Source organism: Panicum virgatum, chromosome 3N (genome assembly GCF_016808335.1).
Source record: "Panicum virgatum strain AP13 chromosome 3N, P.virgatum_v5, whole genome shotgun sequence".
In the NCBI taxonomy this organism is placed as follows: Eukaryota; Viridiplantae; Streptophyta; class Magnoliopsida; order Poales; family Poaceae; genus Panicum; species Panicum virgatum.
The window spans coordinates 58,280,223-58,297,456 of record NC_053147.1 but is presented as its reverse complement, the minus strand read 5'-3'; the positions used below and the strand labels follow the sequence as shown (position 1 = coordinate 58,297,456).

The 17,234-nt window shown below is 44.7% G+C and overlaps 1 pseudogene; it reads left to right on the top strand.

The window, feature by feature from the left end:
* Positions 1-883: 883 nt before the first annotated feature.
* Positions 884-4,552, top strand: LOC120666343 (annotated as a pseudogene).
* The last annotated feature ends 12,682 nt before the right edge of the window (positions 4,553-17,234 follow it).

Genomic DNA, 17,234 nt, shown 5'->3' with positions numbered 1-17,234 from the left:
AACATAAATGTGCAAGCGGATTTTAAATCGGATATATAGTTTAAGAGAAATTTTCATTTTAAGTTTTGAATTCCTTTAGCTTTCAGCCCGCCTCACCCACTTGTGATGTGACACGTGTCCAAACCCATGCCTTAACGCTACTGTCCGCTACTCCCCACGTGGGGTTCTGTTGTTGTGGTGCTTAGCAGTGTAGGCTCACAGCAAATCATAACTATCCAATTAGGATTGCATGAATCTCAAATATTAGAAGGTGTATAAAAACATATCTTGTGGAAGATATGGGCCGCGTTTGGTTACAGTCAAATCAAGATTACACAAAAAGACGAATGCCCGCATGAAGTACTAAATGAAGTCTATTTGCAAAACTTTTTCAGGGATGAGTGTAACTTTTCGAAACGAATCTAATGACGGTAATTAATCGATCATTTGCTACAGTGATGCTACAGTAACCATCCTCGAATCACGCAGTCAAAAACCTCATTAGATTCGTCTCGCGATTTACACAGGAGTTATGGAGGTGGTTTTGTAATTAGACTTTATTTGATACTCTAAATTAGCGGTCAAAGCGTGCTACAGTAATTTCACGCAAAAAACCAAACACGGCCATGTTTTCCGAAGTTTGTTGGCCCTGCTCTTACAGCCGAGTCCAGGACAGGCACGCCCTTGGGAAATTGCAAGGAAAAGCAAAGGTACTAGTCCAAGGTGAGGTGTGCAAAGCGGGGAAAGCGAAAAGGACGCTCGCTTTGGAGTTTGGGCCGCTGCCCTGCAGACCAGATCCACCGAATCCCAACACCGCCTGGTCCAAATGGCATTTATTATAAAGCAAAAAAATTAAAAGGAGAGGGAAAAGTCGCATAAAGACACCGCCGCGACCGGGTCGTCGCTTCCAACCAAACCGAGACCCCCCGCCGTGATCCCTCCCTCCCCCGATCCCGCCGCCGCCGCCCTCGCCCTCGCCCGCCGCTTGCCGCCGCCGCCGCCGCCGCGGCATTCTCCGGAGCTCGCGCCTCGGTCCAGATCCAGGTACGCTCTCCTCCCCCACTCGGACGCCGGCCGGCCCTCCTGCTAGTCTCCCCTTCCCTCGCTCGTGCGCCCGCCGCCGGGCGTCGGGTGCGGCTCGGTGATCCTGCCGCCTTCTGCTCGCATCCGGCGCGCCCCTGCCACCTGCCGGCCCTGCCCCGGCCACGGGGCTGCCTCGTTCCGTCCCTCCTGCGAACCCGTTCTAGTCCCTGCGCCCGCGAGCCGTGGGGAGCCCGGCTGTCTCGGGTAGCCGCGGCGGCGGCGGCGGCTGCGAGTAACCGAAATGTGTCTGTTCCTGCTTCGATCCTGCAGTGATTCCTAAACCGGCTCTGCTTGCTTCCGTGAACAGGGCCTCGGAGAGGGCGAGCCTTGCCCCTGGGTTCGGCGCATCTCATGGTGAGTTTGGTTGCCTGGTGCTTGGTTTCGTTTGGTTAGCCACCTCATATGCTTGCACACACGTGTGTGTCCGGCAGCTTGCCTGTTTCTTGTGGTGCGCGTGGCTCATCTAGCGTGCTCGCCCGGGCGTCTCGCGTTTCTCACATGTTCAATCGTGCCAACAGGGTGAAGAGGCCGTTGAGTTCAGCGTGGAGAAGGTCGCCAGGGACTGCAAGCAGAGTGCGGTGGACGTCGGCGACAGGACGGTGAGTTGGACGCATTAACTTGCTCAAATTAGCTTTAGTTGCCCCGTGTTTGTCAGTCGGCCATTCGTGCGTTTTGTCTGTTGCTGGCAATGCCTGCTGTGATTTCGATGTGCCTGATTTTGATGGCTTTGCCTTTCTAGAGTCCTAAAAATTCAAGCTAACTTTTTAGGTACCTTGTGAGTGTGTAGGATTCGAATGGCAACAGTATACCCTGCCCCTTTTCTCTTTCAAAAAGCACGCATGATCAGACCTGCTCCTTTTCTCGTTAAAATGCGAAAGGCAGTGTAGGGTGTGTTTAGTTGGTGAAAAACTTTGGGCTTGGGTATTGTAGCACGTTTCGTTGTTATTTGATAATTAATGTCCAATTATGGATTAATTAACGTCGTTAGATTCATCTCGTGGGAATCAGTCAAACTGTGTAATTAATTATTTCTTTTAACTACATTTAATACTTCATGCATGTGTCTAAAAATTCGATGTGACGAGTACTGTAGAAAAAAAAATGGAAACTAAACGGGGCCGTAGTACCATACTCCTACAAACAGAGGATACTGCATGAGCTCCCTGTATCTGCTTATAATTAGCTAAGATTCTGGGCATAGCTTTGCTAATTTGCATAAAACTTGACATAGCTTGTGCAGTTGTCTTGTCTGTTCGCTTTATCTTACCAGGGTGTAATATGAATGAACCAGCTTAACCTTAGCAAACTTTTTCTTGCTTTTGCAGTATGTTATTGGCAGATCAGATGATGACTCCAAGTCATCCATTATCGTTAAAATTCTGGACAAACTAACTCAGACTTGGTATAGCACTTCACCATTTCATTTTGTGTGCTCCCCTTGCACTCTACTTTTTTCGTAGCTATTCAATCCCGTTATTGATCTTATGGCAGGGCTGTGCCTACAGTACTTGGGACACAACCTACTCTGACCAAGTCACAGTCTGCTATTCCTGTAAATGATGAGAAGATATTGATTATCGAGAAGGGTGTTCCCTTGAATGAGTCCATCTGGTTCCTTGAGGTACGTACTGCAAATTGATGTATTATTGTTTAATCGAGTTCAAATATTGTTTTTCTTATCTGATTTAGAATACACCAGATGCTAGCAAAAGGGCCTTAATATTTTTAATTCCTATCTTCTTTCCTGCAAGCTATAATTATACTTTCTTGTGCAGTCTTTTCGTTATATATCCAGAACCAACCTAACTAAGTTGACATTCTTCTATTTCCTTTATTTCAGATTGACACCCCCTTCGTTAAGCAGCAGCGGAAAATCAAGGGCACAGAAGTTGTCTCTTGGAGCAAGGGAATAATTGGTGTGGGCCAAAAACCAGTTGTGATTAGCGGGCCTTCTGGTGTTGGTAAAGGAACGTTGAGTGCAAAGCTGATGAAAGACTACCCATCAAAGTTTGGATTCTCTGTTAGCCACACTACAAGGTCTCCAAGGGAGAAGGAAATAGATGGGGTTCACTACCACTTTACAGAAAGGAGCAAAATAGAGAAAGATATAAGTGAGGGAAAATTTCTTGAGTTTGCTCATGTTCATGGAAATGTTTATGGCACAAGTATTGAAGCAGTTGAATCTGTTACTGATGAGGGGAAGGTAAGACTACTACAATATTTTTGTACAAGTTTCTGAAAGGTGAACTGCTTCATCTTTCCATTGCTTTCTCATTGAAGAGGTGTATTCTCGACATTGATGTCCAAGGAGCTCGATCTGTGAGGGCTTCTTCTCTTGAAGCGATATTCATCTTTGTATGCCCTCCATCATTCAAGGAACTAGAGAAGCGCCTTCGGGCACGGTATATCTGTAGTTTATGAAATGCAGTGTTTGGCTAAGCTCATGTGATGGATTATTTAACTTTTAGCGAAAGAACTAGATGACATGCTTGATTTATTCTCTGCTCAATTGGTTATACAGGGGAACAGAAACAGAGGAGCAGATACAAAAACGACTCAGAAATGCTCGGGCTGAACTTGATCAGTCCAATTCACCAGGTCTCTTTGATCATCTTTTGGTAAATGATGACCTTGAAACCTGCTATGAGAATTTGAAGGTAATTCACCAAGATCATTGCTATCTTGCCTTATTACTCTTTTACAATTCAAGACTTCAATTAGGATCTTCTTCTTTTCTAAATAATTGTTATTGTAACCTGCAGAAGTTGCTTTCTCTGGATGATGATCATGAGGATTCAGATGATCTTTGTAAGTTTCATGAACTTTGCTGCTTACAGTTTGCACTGATGCTTCAGTGTGTGTTTTCTTATAGTAAATTTTGTTATTGTCAGTTATCAAGGATGGTAAACAATCCGCAAGTTACTGTATTGTGTCCAAACATGACTCAGAATTTTTGTTGCAACCTGAGACTAATGAAGCCAAAAATGGAGCTACAAGCTTGTATGTCATCTTGCCCTTGTTTTTTTAAATACAATTCCATGCTATGAGCTGATGGGTTGGTGCTTACACTTGTTCCTCTATCTGAACTTCTCCACAGACTAGCCCTTGATTTGTCGTCTCTCTCGGGAGGTGCACCTGGACGAACAAGGGGCCTTAAGATACGCTCAATTAACTCTTTTTGACAATAGCTTATATGGGTGTTTTAGATGACCCAAAGCATTCTTCCAAGACTGCAGAAGTGCTGACATGAATTAGATCAATTCGCATGAATGAAAGCTTCAGAAACACCTTAGTTAGGACAAAAAGGAAACAAACATGGAATTTATTTCCATTTGTTATTCGTTTGTGCCAGAATGAGGCGAAATCATAGTGAAGGATTGTACCTTATTTTTTGAGGGATTGTGTACTTTACTGCTGTTGAGAGTTGTTTGTTCATCAAACAATGAGAATTATGCAAGCCTATCTAATTACCTTCTCACAGTCAAGGACTTTCTGTTGTCTTAAACACCCTTTGATCCAATTGCTTGTTTGTTTTGTGCTTCTTTTCTTGGCTGCGTTATGTTCTGCTTCTCTTGAATCTTGACTCTTCTGAGCGTTGTGTTCAGACGATATTGCAGTTGATACAGATTTGACACCACTTTATTTAGATATGTTTTGCTGGTTACATACTGCAGCTACAGATGATTCGGGATGCATTTTCATGACTGGATTCTGCAGTTGACAAGATAACATATATTATACATACATGGATGGGGTGTGTGGATCCATATCCATATCCTCGCTCGAACTAAATCCCAAGAATATCCGGAGCAATCCAAGCACCTGGACCTGATACTGCAAATACTGTAGAGGAAGTCTCAAAAGTAAATGCACATGGTTAGCCAAAGGAAAGGGGACGAACAAGAAAAAGAACATGGATCACACCTTCCACCAAAGCCATCTGTTCTTATGTTAACCCAGATCTCTAAAACATGGCTTGCTCCGAATCCAAATTGAATCCGTAAAACCAGGTTGAGATTCTTTTCGGTGTTCAAATCTAACAGAGCCACGGCCTATTCATGGACAACGACAGATGTCAACCATGGAAACCACACCTAGATAATGACACCATACATTGCTGAAAACTCATTAATCTGATCTGGACAACACTGGTTCTGTCAGCTTTAAATCGTTTGTACATGTTTCCGGGGAACAAACTTGAGCAGCTGGAAAACTACCTGCAAAATCCCAAACCGTTCTTTGCACCTGTGTTCACTAATGTCTGTTTCTTGACTCAGATGTGTTGACGCAAAATTCAACACATTGGAACCTGAAGGCACTGTGCGCCAAAGCTTCAGAATGCAAACCAAGCGTGCCAGTCAGTTTAACCATTCAACTGACAAGGTGAAGATAATTCTTCTAAAGTCAAAGGGGATCGGCCAATCAAGCCGATTTCATCCTGGCACCAGTAGCGATAACAGCACAGCAGAATAAAATATGATAAATAAATAATCGGCCATGATAAATGAATAACAGCATAGTTCGCCATGAGGCCGATTTCCAACATCTTGATGAGTATAAGCAACTCATCGGTTCTCCAAACTATATTTATGCAATTAATGATAATAAAGCTCATAAGCTATCGGCTAGGAAGCCAATAGAAAACAGAGTGTCATTGGGCTTTTAATCCACCATGAACAGGACCATAAGCCAATGATGCTTCGAATAACATTACCACCAGTATTTCTAGATGAAACAACAGCGATGCGCCCGGAAGTTGCAGTCTAGAAATACTACTAGCAAATGATTAATCTAATCTCACCAGTCAATAGATCTATTCCACGATAGAACTCGTTCCGGACATCATTTGAGAAGCAGCCAAGATTAAGATGCAACAGGCTATTGAACAACCTATCGTCTATTTTCTCAAGATAAAACTAATTAAATCAATCTGAACAACAAGACGATAGATTAAAGATAAATCAGCGGATGCAATCTTAGTCAAGGCTAGAATAATTGTGATTCTACCACATGTAGTAAGAGATAACGCTCACAAGATAGGGCAAAATCGATAACTGATGAATACCGTAGATCCAGATAGAAGCGAATGTGTTGTTGGCCGAAGATCCAAAGGTACTCGATAATTGATGGATAAAAACCAGATTCAACGACAGCGATGCGGCCGGAAGTTGAGATCTGGGATACCCGGTAACTTGTAGGCGAATCTAGCCGAAACCACAGTGATGCGCCCGGTGATTAAAGCCTAGAACTCCTGGTAGACGAAGACCGCGGCGAACTGGAGATCGAAGCGATGCAGCCCAGCTTGCTGAAGAACTCATCAAAAATCTACATTACTCCTACTTCTAAGGCAGAAAGGTAAAAGTACTTGAGAAAGTAAATTGTTTTGTATTGGTCATGTGACAAACCTTTTACAATGGACGAGAGTACATATTTATAGCCTGGACTAACTTGCCTGATAAGCAAAATCTAAACTAAAAGAAAATACTAAGATATTCGAACTCTAACTTCCCTTATGTAGAATCCTTGCTAATGAAGCCTCTCGCCGATCCGTCCTCGCCAAGACCTCGTGTGTGCAGTATACGTGCTGGCTTTCATGCTCTTACTTTATTAAATCAAACTTGCCTCCACGTGCACTTGGTAGATAATTATCTCACATATTTAATTATGGGGACCAGCCATAAGCTTTGTTTTGCACGTACATGCACTTCATCCCGATATATGTGCATGCAATTTCCTTCCTTTGATCCTCTAGCTTCTTCCGCACATGAAGCTTCCTTCCGATCCATCCACGAACACGCGGATCTACATACGTGATTACCTTGGATTCCTTCCTGTGCGGCAACATGCTTTCAATTATCTTGCCATGCACGTGTTGCCCCTGGCCCTCTTGTATGTGAAGCCTCCTTTGCTTTGACTTGCCTCCATAATCAATAATAAAATAATTCAGCCAGGTGCTAACTATATTTGATTAACGATGACCACGTATGTGCATGCAAGTCTTATTAGCTTCTTGTCTTTACATGTGAACTCCTCGTACTTGCATGGTTCTGTTGGCAACTACCAAGTACACCAACAACTGATTGCTTCATATTCAGACTACATTGGATCTAACAAAATCCGGTGTCAACAAGATAAGCATCGGTACAACTGACCAGCTTTCAGATTGTAACGAGTCATGAGGTTTCAGAGGTTGCGAATCTCCCATCTGATTGGTCAGCTGAAATGAACTTGTCATGCCAGGATTTTCTACTGCTGCACAATTCAGAGATGGTGATGTACCAAGGAGGTCTCCTTACTGGTTGATTCATCGGCTGAAAAGAATCAGGCATGCATGTTTTCTCGCTGAAATAAAAATAAATGGAATCCAAGAAAATTTGGATGGTTCCCTGGAGATGGCGTAGCATCTTGCAAGCCTCCTGTCTGAGGATTGAACATTCTAGCAAACAGGTTTCAAAATAATCATTGCGGTCAACTTTGCTATTCAAACTTTGCCCACTTATTTTTCACAAATATCATATACATTGTTTTGTTAAATATTTTAAAGTCTTAAAATTGTTGAGCTCGGAACAAAGAGAAGGATTAGCAGAATTCCAGTCTAAAACCGTGAACAAAGTATACATAGTCAAAGTTTAAACAGTAATTCAAAAAAGTTTAAACAGTAAAAGACAAGGACAATTATTTGTTAATTGAGTTTGTAGATTCTTAATTGAGATAGGGACAAGAAAGTTTATTTACTTCACACGAAAATTTACCCACGTCTGTATATATTTCATATAGGTAGCCAACTAGGATTCGTATAGGTAGCTGGAACGTAGGGTCCCTAACGGGTAAGTTGCGAGAGCTAGTTGATGTAGCAATTAGGAGGCGTGTAAATATTCTATGCGTTCAGGAGACTAAATGGAAGGGCCAGAAGGCGAAGGAGGTTGAGGATACTGGCTTCAAGCTTTGGTACACGGGAGCAACTCCGGGTAGGAATGGTGTAGGCATCTTGATTGATAGGAGCCTTAAGGATGGAGTCGTAGAGGTTAGAAGGCAAGGCGACCGGATTATCCTAATCCGGTTGGTAGTTGGAGATTCGGTTTTGAATGTGATCAGTGCCTATGCCCCTCAGGTAGGCCTTAGTGAGAGCACCAAGATGCAGTTCTGGGAAGATCTAGATAGCATGGTTAGTACCGTGCCTACCAGCGAGAAACTCTTCATAGGAGGAGATCTCAACGGCCATGTGGGTGCGACTAATGTAGGGTTCGAGCGAGTGCACGGGGGTTTTGGGTATGGTAGCAGGAGTCAAGAGGGGGAGGATGTGTTGAACTTCGCGTTAGCCTACGACTTGTTGATAGCGAATACCGTGTTTAAGAAGAGGGAATCCCATCTTGTGACGTTTCGTAGTGGACAACACTCGAGCCAGATCGACTTTATCCTTACTAGGAGGGAGGATAGACGTGATTGCTTAGATTGTAAGGTGATACCTGGGGAGTGTGTTGTCCCTCAACACAAGCTTGTGGTGGCGGATTTTCGTCTTCGGGTACGTGTCCACCGGGACAAATGTGCCAGGATTGCGAGAACAAAGTGGTGGAAGCTTAGAGGGGAAGTGGCACAAGCGTTTAAGGAAATGATGCTAGGTGAGGGGCCTTGGGAAGAAGGAGAAGACGCAGATGACATGTGGCTAAATATGGCAATATGTGTTCGGGAGGTGGCCTCAGAGGTGTTTGGCGTGAGTAGGGGAGGCAAACAGGAGGGGAAATACACCTGGTGGTGGAACGACGAGGTGCAAAGGGCTATTAAGGAGAAGAAGGAGTGTTTCAAGCGCCTCCATCTTGACAAGAGTGCAGCCAACATCGAGGGCTATAAATTAGCGAAGAGGGTTGCAAAGCGAGCTGTGAGTGTAGCAAAGGGGAAAGCGTATGATGACCTATATCAGCGGCTAGGCACGAAAGAAGGGGAGAAGGACATTTATCGAACGGCTAGGATCCGCGAGCGGAAGACAAGTGACATCAACCAAATCAAATGCATTAAGGATGGGACAGATCGACTGCTAGTGAAGGATGAGGAGATCATGGATAGATGGAGAGAGTACTTCGACAAGTTGTTTAATGGGGAGAGTGAGAGCCCTACCCTTGAGTTAGATGACTCTTTTGACGATACCAACAGACGTTTTGTGAGGAGAATTCAGGAGGCAGAGATCGGGGAGGCTTTGAAGAGGATGAAGAGAGGTAAAGCGATGTGCCCTGATGGTATTCCCATTGAGGTGTGGAGATGCCTAGGAGATAGAGCAATAGTATGGTTAACTAAGCTTTTTAATCTCATTTTTCGGTCAAACAAGATGCCTGAAGAATGGAGGAGAAGTATATTAGTACCTATCTTCAAAAACAAGGGCGATGTTCAAAGTTGTACTAACTACCGTGGGATTAAGCTGATGAGCCATACGATGAAGCTTTGGGAGAGGGTTATCGAGCATCGCCTAAGAAGAGTGACAAGTGTGACCCAAAACCAATTTGGGTTCATGCCTGGAAGGTCAACCATGGAGGCGATTTTCTTAATACGACAATTGATGGAGAGATATAGGGAGCAGAAGAAGGACTTGCACATGGTCTTCATTGACCTTGAGAAGGCATATGACAAGGTACCGAGAAATGTCATGTGGTGGGCTTTGGAGAAGCACAAAGTCCCAACTAAGTACATTACCCTCATTAAGGATATGTACAAGGATGCGACGACGTTTGTCCGAACATGTGATGGCAACACCACTAACTTTCCTATTAACATAGGCCTACACCAGGGGTCAGCATTGAGCCCTTATTTATTTGCTTTAGTGATGGATGAGGTCACAAGGGATATCCAAGGTGAGATCCCTTGGTGTATGCTCTTTGCTGATGATGTAGTGCTAGTTGACGAGAGTAGGGCAGGGGTTAATAGGAAGTTAGAGCTGTGGAGACGCACGTTAGAGTCGAAATGGTTCAGACTTAGTAGGACCAAGACCGAGTACATGATGTGCGATTTCAGCGCGACTAGGCATGAGGGGGAGACGTTAGTCTAGATGGGCAAGTGGTGGTCCAGAAGAATACTTTTCGGTATTTAGGATCGGTGCTACAAAAGGATGGCGACATTGATGAAGATGTTAGGCATAGAATTTCAGCTTGCTGGTTGAAATGGCGGCAAGCTTCTGCCATCCTTTGTGACAAGAAGGTGCCACAAAAGCTAAAAGGCAAATTCTATAGGACAGCAATTCGTCCGGCGATGTTATACGGTGCTGAATGTTGGCCTACAAAAAGACGACATGTGCAGCAACTGAGTGTAACAGAGATGCGGATGTTGCGGTGGTTTTGCGGGCACACAAGGAGGGATAGAGTCCGGAACGAAGTTATTCGGGATAGGGTCGGGGTGGCACCAATTGAGGAGAAACTTACTCAGCATCGGCTGAGATGGTTTGGACATGTCCAACGAAGGCCTCCTGAGGCGCCGATGCGTAATGGAGTTCTTGAGCGGGTCGATAATGTAAAGAGGGGTAGAGGTAGACCTAAACTGACGTGGGATGAGTTGGTTAAAAGAGACCTTAAGGATTGGAATATCTCTAAAGAGATAACTTTGGATAGGAGCGCTTGGAGACTAACTATCAATGTGCCTGAACCTTGAACTTTTTTCTTTCGGGTTTCATCTCTAGCCTACCCCAACTTGTTTGGGAAAAAAGGCTATGTTGTTGTTGTGTCTGTATATATTTCATGCACTGCACCTTGTCAGAACCATGCAGTAAACTCCAACAAAGTTAATGCTTCTAAACAATGGGATGCCGGAGCCGGTACTGTTTGAGTGTTTGTTAGTAAATAATCCGAAAATATATAATATGAGTTATGATTTTTACTAGAAAAATCTTTACGGAAAAAAACCATGCCCAAATCGATAATCTTCACTATGCTCTCTTACAACTCTCATTAAATTTTTGGACAAAATGTGACTACTTATTTTAATTTTCTTCGGGGAACACAATAAAGAGAAGTCCGAAATAAAAACAATCCTCCTTCATGACCGGCCATGAGGCGTTAAGGAGTCAACCAAACAGACCAAACATAATTATTACAAGAGCTAAAGAGAGGGGATCACATGCATTCCATGTTGGCAATGTGCTGAACAAATCCCCGGCAGCTTCCCTCCAGTTTCTCCGCGAACTCTCCAGGCATCTTTCGTGCATAAGTGCTGAAGCAACTTAAGTTGTTTAAGGCCTTCAGGAACAATTTTAAGATTCCATAGTTCATGCACTTCTAGGTATGTTAGGTTTGTAATGGCGCCATCACATTTCTGAATTGATCTCAGATTCTCCAGCTTCCCGAGGTTTGCTTGAGCTTTGGAAACCATCCAGAACAGAATACTAAGGATTCCCCATCGTATGCACAATACAGGTTAAGATAAACAAGGTTTACCATTTGACATAAGGAACTTAGGGGGTCTTGTATTAATCCAGACCAGCGCATTGTAAGGACCTTCAGTTACTGGAAAAAGCATCCCTTCTGCCAACTTGCCGGTCAAGTAAAACTTCTCAAGATTCTTAAGTGGTCTCAAGTTTTGCAGGTTAAGGACTTCATCCCCACCAGGAGTTGCTACTGCCAATTTCGCAAGGACAGTCATCTTCTTGATGGAATCCCATAGATCTGTAGTGTAACTTTGTACTACTCCAGTAATGCCCAAACTTCTTAGTTGTGTCAGGTACCCAAGATTGTTAGCTATATCTTTATTAGCTTTCACCTCTCTAAGAGTTTGCAAGTGCTTGAGAGTACGTATGTCACCAGAGAAGCTGTTGTCGCTTCCTCTTAATGAAATACGGTGGGGCCATTTAGTTTCTTGAGCTTTGCCACTGATCTCGGTATCTTCTTCACTTTGGTACGTGAGAAATCAATGTAGTGAAAGGTTGAATAGATCAGTTATTGAATATGGAACTACCTCAAGGAGGGAGTATCTTAGGCACAGGACACTCAGCAGTTTGAAACTTAACCAATCAGTGTTGATCCATGAAATGGGCACGTGCTTGTCAAACAATAAAAACGAACGCAGATGCTGGGAAGATGGGCCTGGCTGATAGACTTGGCCTCCACGGTGCACCGATATGCGGTGCAGGCGCACGGGAGCGGGGAAGGCAGCCCCGGCCTGCTGCGGCCGGCGGAGCCGCCTCCGCAGCGCACGGCGGCGGCGCAGCTATCGCTGCGTGCACGCGGCGGTTGCACCCTGCAGCACGGCGGCGGCGGCCAGGCGCACACGGACGGACCAACGCAGGCACGTGGCCCAGGTTGACGCATGTGGGCCGGCGGGGGCACAGCGGCCCAGCACGGTTGCTGCCAGGCCGCGCGCAGGCAGGCCTGTGCTAGCAGCCAGCCCAGAAAGGGCACCGCTGCAGCCCAGTGGCCTGAACGAGCAGGTAGCAGCGGTTTTTTCTTTTTTATATTTTTTAAAAATAAAAATTTCAAAAATATATGTCCGTTTTGAAATATTTCAAAAATACCCCCGGTCGCCCCCCATAGGGCGACAGGCCTTAAGTGTAATTTTTTTTTCAAATTCGCAATGAGGTCCCTGGAAGAAAAAAAAAAGGCCATGTCGCCCCCCCAACGGGCGACAGGGGCCTGTCGCCCCCGCCTCGGGCGACCGCTGGGCCCAGCGCGCGCCCCGGCCCACGGGCGCGGCAGGGGGGCCTGTCGCCCCCCTATAAAAGCTCCAACCCTCCCCTTCCCTCCTTATTTGAGCCCGAAAATTCCACCAAAAATCCAGAAAAAAAGAAAGGAGTGAGGAGAAGGAAAGCGGCGAAGTCCTGCCGGATTCCGCACTTGTGATCTATAGGTTAGTACATTTAGTTTATATATTGTTATATTTAAGTACTACGTATTTAAATATGAGTAATTTAAGTAGGGTGAATAATTTAATTTAATTAGTGCTATAGTAGAACCATTTAAGTAGGAGTTCAATGATACTTTAGTTTGTAGTTACGTAGTAGTAAATTAGTTTAGAAAATTAGTTCTACGCATTTATTATTACAATTGCAGTACTATTAGAGACGTGTTTATAAATTAATTATGATTTAGAATAGAATTTGGCATATGCAGTATAGAATTTGAGTGTCATCACGTAGTTATGAATACTTATACGTTGTAGTTGAATTTCATACTTAGTTTTTACGGATTATTGAATAAGTTAGTGAAGTAAAGAGTATAACTCGATAAGTATTATGTGATATACAGATATGTCGAGCAAGATGCAGTTTCAAGTATTTTATGGTGAATACAATGTTATGTATGGGCCAAATGAAGTAGATCTTTCTGCCTTTAAGCGCACATCTAGCGGCATAGATAAACCTCTGGAAAGGAGTTTTGGTTCCATATGTAAGTGGCTGCAGCGTGGGTTCCATGTTGATCCGTTGACACATGTGATCACTGTCCAGTCTCTTGTTAATTGGGAGGTAGAAAGTGAATTATGGGAATTGATGATGATACACAGCACTGATGACTGGCAGAAGTACATGCAAGCAGCTCTAGAGCGTGGGTGGCCTCTGGCCATTCTTGTTCAAATCCGGGAGAAGACAGAAAATGAAATCCAACATTGTACAGATCAAGAAACTCCGAGTATTCGAAGAGAGACCAATTATGTTGAGCAAGATGAGTTAGAATAGTCAGAGAACCAAAACATGGGACCACAGGGCCTTACTGATGAGGGAGAGAGGATACATAGCATTGTGGACGAGATGGAGGCAGAAGATCAAACCGCAATGGAGATGAAAGAATATGAGGGCTCATCTGATGACGAGCAGTACTCATTGCCAAAAGAGTGGAAGGAGCATGGTTTTGGCAGTCATGTCGCAGAAGATGTACGAAATCAGGAGTGGGAGTACAGAGGGAATGAGGTAGTGCAAGGTGCAACATATCCAAACATTGAAGCCGTAAAAGATGCTGTGAGACTATGGGCAATATCATTGAAACGAGGATTCAGAGTCGTAAAGTCTGGCAGTAAAGAATATGAGGTGAAGTGTGTGAATGATGGATGTCCATGGCGAGTACATGCATTCAAGGGAAAATGGAAGTCCAACTGGAAATGTTCCATTGTCACAGAGCACACTTGTTTGCTGTCAGAAGTTCTTCCCTCGCATCGTAATATATCATGCGACTTTGTTGCAAAGCAAATGTATGGGTTTATTATGGACAACCTTAATTATGAGCCAAAAATGATTGTTCGACACATTGAGCAGACTTACCAGTACACCATCAGTTATTTGAAGGCATGGAGGGCTAAACAAAGGGTGTTGGAGATGCGGTTCGGCACATACGAGGCTTCATATGATAACCTACCTCGTATGTTATCCCAGGTTGCTGCTAGAAATCCTGGAAGCTTTTATGACACATACCTCGTACCAGCCGTGACTAGGGGACAAAGAATTATGCAACGAGCCTTCTTTTGCATAGGTGCTTGTGTTAGAGCATTTCAGTTTTGTCTTCCGGTGATCTGCATTGATGGCACATTTTTGACTGGAAGGTATAAAGGTCAGATACTCACCGCAATCGGTGTAGATTGCAACAACCAAATAGTTCCGCTCGCATTTGCATTTGTTGAGAATGAGAACATAGACAGTTGGTATTGGTTCCTTGAATGAGTGAAGATTCATGTTGTTGCTGCACGCCCAGATGTGTGCCTTATTAGTGATAGGCATGAAGGTATCCTGCAATCAATACTGAAATTGCAACGTGGAACTGCGACAACGCCTCCATTGTGGCCCGATGTCCAAAACAGGTGGTGCATTAGGCATATGGGTGCAAACTTCTATGAGCACTTCAAGAACAAGGATCTTAAGAACCTGTTTAAGAGGTTGTGCACCCAAAATCAACAGAGAAAATTCAATGCATTATGGCAGATGCTTGATCAGTTGACTACAGAGCTAGTGAAGGCAAGGGCATCAGGAGCAGGCACGAGTCAGGCTGCAGAGGCTAGGGATTCAATTGAGAAGCCATTTTCACACTGGATTCGAGGTGCACCTAAGGAGAAATGATCATTCCTTTATGATACCAACGGAATATGGTATGGTATTCAGACAACGAACCATGCAGAGTGTTTCAATATGGTTATGCGTTCTTGTCGTGCCTTTCCTCTTGTGGGAATTGTTGAGTTCATCATGTATGGGTGCATGAAGTATTTCAGAGAGCGTTACACGGCTGCAAGCATAAACATCAGCAACCCCCAAATTCAGTTTTGCAAAAGAGTGACACAATATATGCAAGAGAAGATTGAAAAGGCCAAACTGCACCGCGTCATATCGACAGGTACAATGGAGCATAGATTTGAGGTTCTATGCAAGGATAGAACTGGTCGTGGTATCCGTAGAGATAGGGTGGTACAGGAGAGTTTGATTACAGTTGATGGCCAACCCTTCTGCTCCTGCATGAAACCTAAGTTATTGCATTTGCCATGCTCCCATCTCATTGCGGCATGTGCTGAGTCTGCGTTGCAGCCGGGAGTATTTGTTTCACCGTACTTCAGCAAGGAAGCAACTGTATCCACCTGGGGACATGAGGTATACGGGATAGGAATTGTGGGGCCTTTCACTCAGGATAATGAGAATAAGATGTTTATTCCTGATCCAGCCACTAAGAAAGGCAAAGGCCGCCGTCAGACACGTCGTATTCGGAATGGTATGGACGAGTCGGAAGCGAGCAAGGCATAAAAGCGTTGCAGCCAATGTGGAGCATTGTGTCACAACTACAAGAAGTGTCCTCAGAATGCACTTCACGATGCTGCTGACGTCGGTCCTTTCGGAAATCCCAGAGATGGAGCACCTCCTACGTTCAGACGAGCATCGGCGAGAATTGCTCGTGGAAGGCATTCGGTGTCATGATCCACAATTTTATTTCATTATTTCTAATTTATAGTAATGAAATATTACAGGTATGTAATGAACTATTATTGTACGTATGTGTCCAGTTTGTATGAAATATATATTTAACTATGTGTTCTCATATATTTTTGAATGCAGGTATGGAGATGGACTCCTTGCTAGACCCAGTGATCGACTCGAGCCACAGGTCTTACTTTGCAACTGTTGAGCACCGAGCCCTAGAGGTGCTACGTCCTCGTCCACCCGGGGAGGCGATCTCTATACACCACGATTGGTGTGACCGGTATGTAATGAAATATTATTGTTTATCACTTATGTATTCGTCGGTATTCCTTTGTTTCGACAATTTTGTTTATTTTCAGGTTACGTGAGGCCGGTCTACTGACTCTGAGCCGTCTTGTCGAGGTTGGGCCTATTCAGCTCGACCGATCCCTCCTGACGGCGCTCGTTGACAGATGGAGGCCGGAGACACACACGTTCCACCTCCCGTGTGGGGAGATGACTCCTACGCTGCAGGACGTGGCCTACCTCCTCGGCCTCCCTATCGTCGGGGAGGCTGTAGGTCCGCGTGTGGTGGCGGCCTCGTGGAAGGATGAGCTGGAGGCCCGTTTTGCCCTGGTTGACCGCGTGGAGGAAGCAGGTCCGATCAACCCGCACCCGCGAGCAGCAGGTCCTTCGAAGACCTGGTTCCTACAGTTTACAGTACGTATTCATTCCATATATAAATTTAATTGTTACAATTCAAATGTTCCATTGACAGTTGAAACCATTAATCTTAATTGTTTATGCAGCCTGCCCTGTTGGCTGCGGATGCAGACGAGTACAGTGTGACCAGATCGCTGGAGGCGTACTTACTTTGGTTGTTTGGTTACATCATGTTCAACAACACTCATGGCAACTCGGTCGATAGGATTCTCCTTCCGTATGCACGGGAGATTGCGGATGGGGACGAGGACGTACCGCCCTACAACTGGGGTGAGGCGGTACTTGCAGCCACTTGCCGTGGACTCTGCGACGGCTGCATGAAGACACATGGGAATGCTATCTTGGCAGGGTGCCCACTACTGCTACAGCTTTGGTCGTACGAGAGGCTAGCCGTTGGTCGGCCCCTGGTCAGCCACGAGCCTTACCACGGGGGCATGTACGGCGAAGAGGAGGACGAGAGGCCCACTATGGGAACTATCTGGATCTGGCGTCAGGTGCGTTCTTATACATTTAATTTTGTTATTCATTGTTACATGATGCATTAGCGCACTTTTAATGTTACTTATTCCGAATGCAGAGGTCCTGGGCGCATGCGCAGGTTAGACGCGCATAT